Source organism: Haliotis cracherodii, unplaced genomic scaffold (assembly GCF_022045235.1).
Source record: "Haliotis cracherodii isolate W230 unplaced genomic scaffold, xgHalCrac1.p SCAF_24, whole genome shotgun sequence".
NCBI classification, from domain to species: Eukaryota; Metazoa; Mollusca; class Gastropoda; order Lepetellida; family Haliotidae; genus Haliotis; species Haliotis cracherodii.
Genome location: NW_027266280.1, coordinates 9,155,564 through 9,161,734, shown reverse-complemented (window position 1 = coordinate 9,161,734; position 6,171 = coordinate 9,155,564).

Below are 6,171 nucleotides of genomic sequence, written 5' to 3'. Positions count from 1 at the left end.
GCATTGTTTGTAAGTATTAGGATTTTTTTTGGGGGGGGGAAATGGAGATGAAAAACGAAACGTTTGGCTGACTTTATGATGTAGAGGGCGGTGCCTGAGAACCAAGACTATTATTTTTTTTAGCCTAAATGTACTCATAGAAAAAGTTAAAACAAAGGATGTTAAAAATATGCATATATTTTATGAAACAGCATTTTTATTTTGTGTTTATTTGTTTTACTTTTATGCTCTTTTGAGTAGCTCATTAAAAGAATAAATTGGTGTGTCCAGACATGAAATGTCTGAAGGTGAGTTACAGTGGACCTTCACATGTTTCACATTGCTGAACATGACATCTGATGTTGACTGATCCTTGTAGAGTTAATGTTCCTGTGTTGATTACCTGTGGTTGTTTGCCTGTATTTGTTTACCAGTGGTTGTTTACCTGTTGGAGTGGTGTTAATAAGTGAGAGATAAACTGTGGGTGTTTACATGTGGGAGTTAAGCTGTGTTGTTTTTACCTGTGGTTGTTTACCTGTGGAAGTTAACCTGTGGGTGTTTTCCTGTGGAAGTTAACCTGTGGGTGTTTTCCTGTGGAAGTTAACCTGTGGGTGTTTTTACCTGTGGAAGTTTGCCTGTGGTGTTTTCCTGTTGGTGTTCACATGTAGGTCTTTATCAGTTGGAGTTTGACTGTGGATGTTCCGGTCATGTGCCCTTAACGACCCCTGGGATTGCTGTTTTGTCTAATGTCAATGTCCTGACCCCTTTAACCTCACACATGTTTGCCTTCCTGTATGCCAAAGATGCAAGAGATTTGTTTTCATGTTGAATGAATGTGGATCTACGTATATTTTTCTGCTTCATTTTATGGTTCATACCTTGCCAAATATTCTTCAGTTCACTTACTGACAATCAAGGTTTGACTTGGGTTTGACAATCTGCTTTAGTTTTTAAACTTCAACTATTAATTGACTGATTAACCGTACCATTTCACCTCTTGTTGGTTAACAGTTTTAGCATGATGTCAGACATACACTTTGTTTATTTTGTGATGGATTTTTGGTCTTGTAGTATGCAGTGTAATAAAATCAGTTTAAAATGAAGTGTTTTCCAGAGTGAAGGGAGGCAACTCTTATTTAAAGTGTTTTCCAGATTGAAGGGAGGCAACTCTTATTAAAAGTGTTTTCCAGATTGAAGGGAGGCAACTCTTATTTAAAGTGTTTTCCAGATTGAAGGGAGGCAACTCTAATGTAAAGTGTTTTCCATATTGTAGGGAGGCAACTCTGATATAAAGTGTTTCTTCATATTGAAGGGAGGCAACTCTTACATAAAGTGTTTTTCAGATTGAAGGGAGGCAACTCTGATATAGTGTTTTCCAGATTGAAGGGCGACAACTCTGAAATAAAGTGTTTTTCCAGATTGAAGGGAGGCAACTCTGATATGAAGTATTTTCCACAAGCTTGTTGACAGCGCATGACACCTTTTTTGCCGTCCCGGTATCATCACTGCCAGCAGTGTGAATGCGTTTTCCCTCAAACTCCAAATGTAGTGACATGTATAATGGGTGTATGTCTCTGGGAATGCTATTATAGTGAATTGGGATAAGGTTTTACAACTAGCTTACTATTTCCCAAATAAAGTTACAATCGTCTGTTTAACCAGGTTGGTTTGAGATTGCAGATTAACAGAAAAGCAGCTCACTTCCCCCTGACATTCTCACTACGCTACAATCATAATGGTTGAATTGAAATAGAATTTGAAATTGACAACAACAAAAAAGCAATTTAGATGGGGGAAGAGTTTTCAATCATCACTTATTTGTAAACATGACAGTCATTCAGTTTCGAGTTCAACTCCCTACATAGTTGTAGGTTGTCTTGCACTGTGAGGAGCTTTGACTGGTGGCAGTGAGAGTATGGCGAGCTTCACGATTGGGAAGTGGCTGTTAGGAGGTTGTGTTTTCTGGAGTTAAGGATATTGATTCTGATACAAACATGTTCAGAATTTATACCCTCATGCCTCTTCCAGGAAGGAGAAAAGACTTTTTGAATTTCTGAAAATGAAAATGTTATTGTTCAACTTTATACTTTCAATTAAAAACATGATAAATAATAAACATAGTTGTGATTGTCAAATGTTTGGGACAAATCTCAAAATTTGTTAAAAACATTAAAATTAATATCTAGATCTAATAGATCTCCTTTTCAGTTAGACTGTGAAGCTAATTTCAAATGATTTATATTTTTTAGTATTATATGTATCCAAGGAATATATGGCATTTTAGTATATGGCAGATAGTAAACAGATCATATTTCTGATGTGTGCATGTGTTGTTTTTAGTATTTCTCTGTTTTTCGAATGTTGAACATTAGACATCCCTCACTGTATGTATTTTTGCTTGTATTCATAATAACATATATATTTCTTTTTTTATATGCTTTTCTTATACAGAAAACCAAGTGCTATTTCGCTTGTATATCTCCGGGACTTATGACACTTTGTTGTATTGAGAAATTATTATATTGGTATGAACACCTTTCTTACTTTTTCAAGTATATTTTCTCCACCTAAAAATGGAAAATATTACGGCTGGGACGAGTCCAAATTTACTACCCGGGTACCCACCCCTCTATTACCCTACCCTACCTGGGTACCCACTGTAGGTCTCTAGAGATACAAAATGTCCGATTGGGAACTTCTTTACCATAGCCCTGGCGAAACGTATTTAGATACATGTATCAAACAATCTGGTCATGCACACACTGAAGTTGACTTAAGTTATATCTTTATTCAACCATATGGAAAGTCAACGGGAATGGGTGCATCGTCAGAAAGAAATACAAACATTAGTGACTTGTAGTGTAATCATAGAGTTCTAGATACTTTTTGTCATTAAACAATATATCACATTGCTGACCACGGGCCTGGGAAGTCCTGTGGGTACCTGGGTCCTACTCTGTACCCACCCGAACCGGGTACCCGAGTTACCTGTCCCAGCCCTAGAAAATATGTTGTCTTAAATTGTTTAGTGAAGAAAACAAGTTTCTCGGGACTTTGAGCTACATTTGGGAATCTGTGGTTGGTTTTATTTGTTCTCAAAAGCAATTTATCTGAAAGTGTGTGTCTGTTTTCATAAGTGCTTAACAATGCTGATAATGTTGATAGGATGACAAATTTTGAAATTTATGGTCTCCCTTTATTATTTGTATCCATTAAAAATAGGAAAGGCAAGAAAAACAAAATCTAAATTATTTCTATTTCATGGTTTTTGGCCGAGGGTCCATTCCACAAAGCGATCTTAAAAGGGGAAGTGTACACGCAAAAATCACTTTCTTTCTTTTTCTAAACAAAAAGCTATTTTAGAATTAGTTAGTATCTGTGTTTAAAAATATAAACTCATTTTTTTCACAGTGAAAGTAGGAAGCTCACAATACTGGGAAAATGCTATGCCGTTATGAGGCCTTTGTTTTTCGAGCTAAACAGGCCTGAGTTATCCCCCTTAGATTATGACGTAATTGGTGCCAATTCAACTGGGTCTCTGTCTATTCTCAACGCAAAAGATATCAAGTACCAGTTTGGGGTAAAACAACATGGCCTACGACACACTCCGGCGCAGTGGTGACTCAACATAACACTATGCTGGCTGGCATCTGAGACGCTAGAATCACACACCTGTACCTACACCACGTGAAGCGGCTCTAACAAAGCATGATGACGTCATAATGTTTATCAATTGGCACCAATGACGTCATATTGCAAGGGGCATAAGCCATGGTGTTTTTGTTCTGGAAATAGAACACTTGGTAAATGTGAAAAATATAAATCGTTTTAATGCAAAAAATATGTTAATTAATTGTGATATTTTTATATTTTTGTCTATGACACTACTAGGTTAACACTTTTAATGTGGAAAAAGAACAAGAAAAATAGGTTATTTTCCGTGTGAACTTGCCCTTTAACGCTAAGACGATCGTAATACCCATACTATAGGGTTAAGCGTATATAAGAGTGAAGATAGTTTAGTAGAACTGTTAGAACTGTTCTGCCTTAGTATATTAATTTATATTTCTCATGGAAGTATTTTTGTACAAAGAAAATCTTGCTTGTCTTTGCTACGGACTGTAGCTCTTATGTTATCCCATCACGTGGAGATTGATACTGCTCTTTTATGCATGAGTGCAAGAACAAATTTATTTTAATAAACAGTATGAGAAAAGATATGTCGTTTGTTATGATAATGATGTTACAACATTCAGATTGGGCACCAGCAGTAGAGTGAGTGAGTGAGTGAGTGAGTATGGTTTTATGCTACTTTTATCAATATACCAGCGGCAGGGGACACCAGAAATGGGTTTCATACATTGTACCCATGTCAGGAATTAAACCCGGGTCTTCGGCGTGACGAACAAATGCTTTAACCATTAGGCTACCGGACCACCCCACCAACGGTAGAGAAGAGTAAGTGAATAGACGACATGGTTTATTCTTAATGTGTCCAAGAGCGTTCATTTTGCCCTCAGATGGTAGCTCAGGGTGATGATGGATGACAAAACTCAGGGGTGAAGTTAAAGACGACAGCACCCATGTTTAGCAATGATGGGTTGGAATAAGCCAAAAGGGTACAGGTTGATAATAATGTGATGTTACGTACACCAGGACCAAATGGCCAATGTTCCCGGTGCGGAGACCCGCTTCTGTCGATGATCTGGGCCCATTTCTTTGATTGACCATGTCGGTCAAGTTTTGTAGATAGAGGAATTACGTATCGGGGTGGGGCGGTCGGGTAGCCTAGAGGTTAAAGCGTTCGCTCGTCACGCCGAAGACCCGGGTTCGATTCCCGACATGGGTACAATGTGTGAAGCCTATTTCTGGTGTCCTCCGTCGTGATATTGCTGGAATATTGCTAAAAGCAGTGTAAAACCATACTCACTCACTCACTCGCTCACTGGCTCGCTCACTCACTCACTCACTCACAAACTCACTCACTCACTCACTGGCTCGCTCGCTCACTCACTCACTCACTCACAAACTCACTCACTCACTCACTCACACACACACACTCACACAATCACTCACTCACTCACAAACTCACTCACTCACACTCACTCACTCACTCACTCACAAACTCACTCACACACTCACACTCACTCACTCACACACTCACTCACACAATCACTCACTCACTCAATCACTCACAATCACTCACTCACTCACTCACTCCGGGGTAACATGGTGCAATGTCAGTGACCCACGTACATTCGTAACATCTGGCGACGTAAGGAGGTGTTACTTGACATTTACAGATAGCGCTGGGGACTAAAGGTCCTGCCTGGAAGGGGCTTATAATGAGAGGATATACGCAGAATGTTTGCTGTAGGTATTTTGGATCAATTCAGGTTTTTTTAAAAAGTGTCAAAAATGGTTTGCACTATAACAAATGTCTACAGCTAAAACCAAGCATGGGCTTCACACAATGCCCCATCTGGGAAATCAAACCTGGGTGTTCTGTATCTTGTTTTTCTTTCCATCAGAACTTCATGACCCTTGATCAGTACTTCATGCAGACATATTTTCATCAGTTTTACACCCATTACATCAGAGCTTCACAACCCTTTCCATCGGAGTTTCACATCCCTTTCATTGGAGCTTCACTACCTTTCCATCAGAGCTTCACACCCTTTCCATCAGAGCTTCACATCCCTTTCCATCAGAGCCTAACGCCCCTTTCCATCAGCGCTTCACATCCCTTTCCATCTGAGCTTCACACCCATTTCCATCAGAGCTTCACACCCCTTTCCATCAGAGCTTCACACCCCTTTCCATCAGAGCTTCACGCCCTGTTCCATTGGAGCTTCATGCCCCGTTCCATTGGAGCTTCACGCCCCTTTCCATCAGCGCTTCACATCCCTTTCCATCAGAGCTTCACACCCATTTCCATCAGAGCTTCACATCCCTTTCCATCAAAGCTTCACACCCCTTTCCATTGGAGCCTAATCCCCCTTTCCATCACAGCTTCACACCCATTTCCATCTGAGCTTCACACCCATTTCCATCAGAGCTTCACATCCCTTTCCATCAGAGCTTCACACCCCTTTCCATCAGAGCTTCAGACCCCTTTCCATCAGAGCTTCACACCCCTTTCCATCAGCGCTTCACGCCCCTTTCCATCAAAGCTTCACACCCCTTTCCATT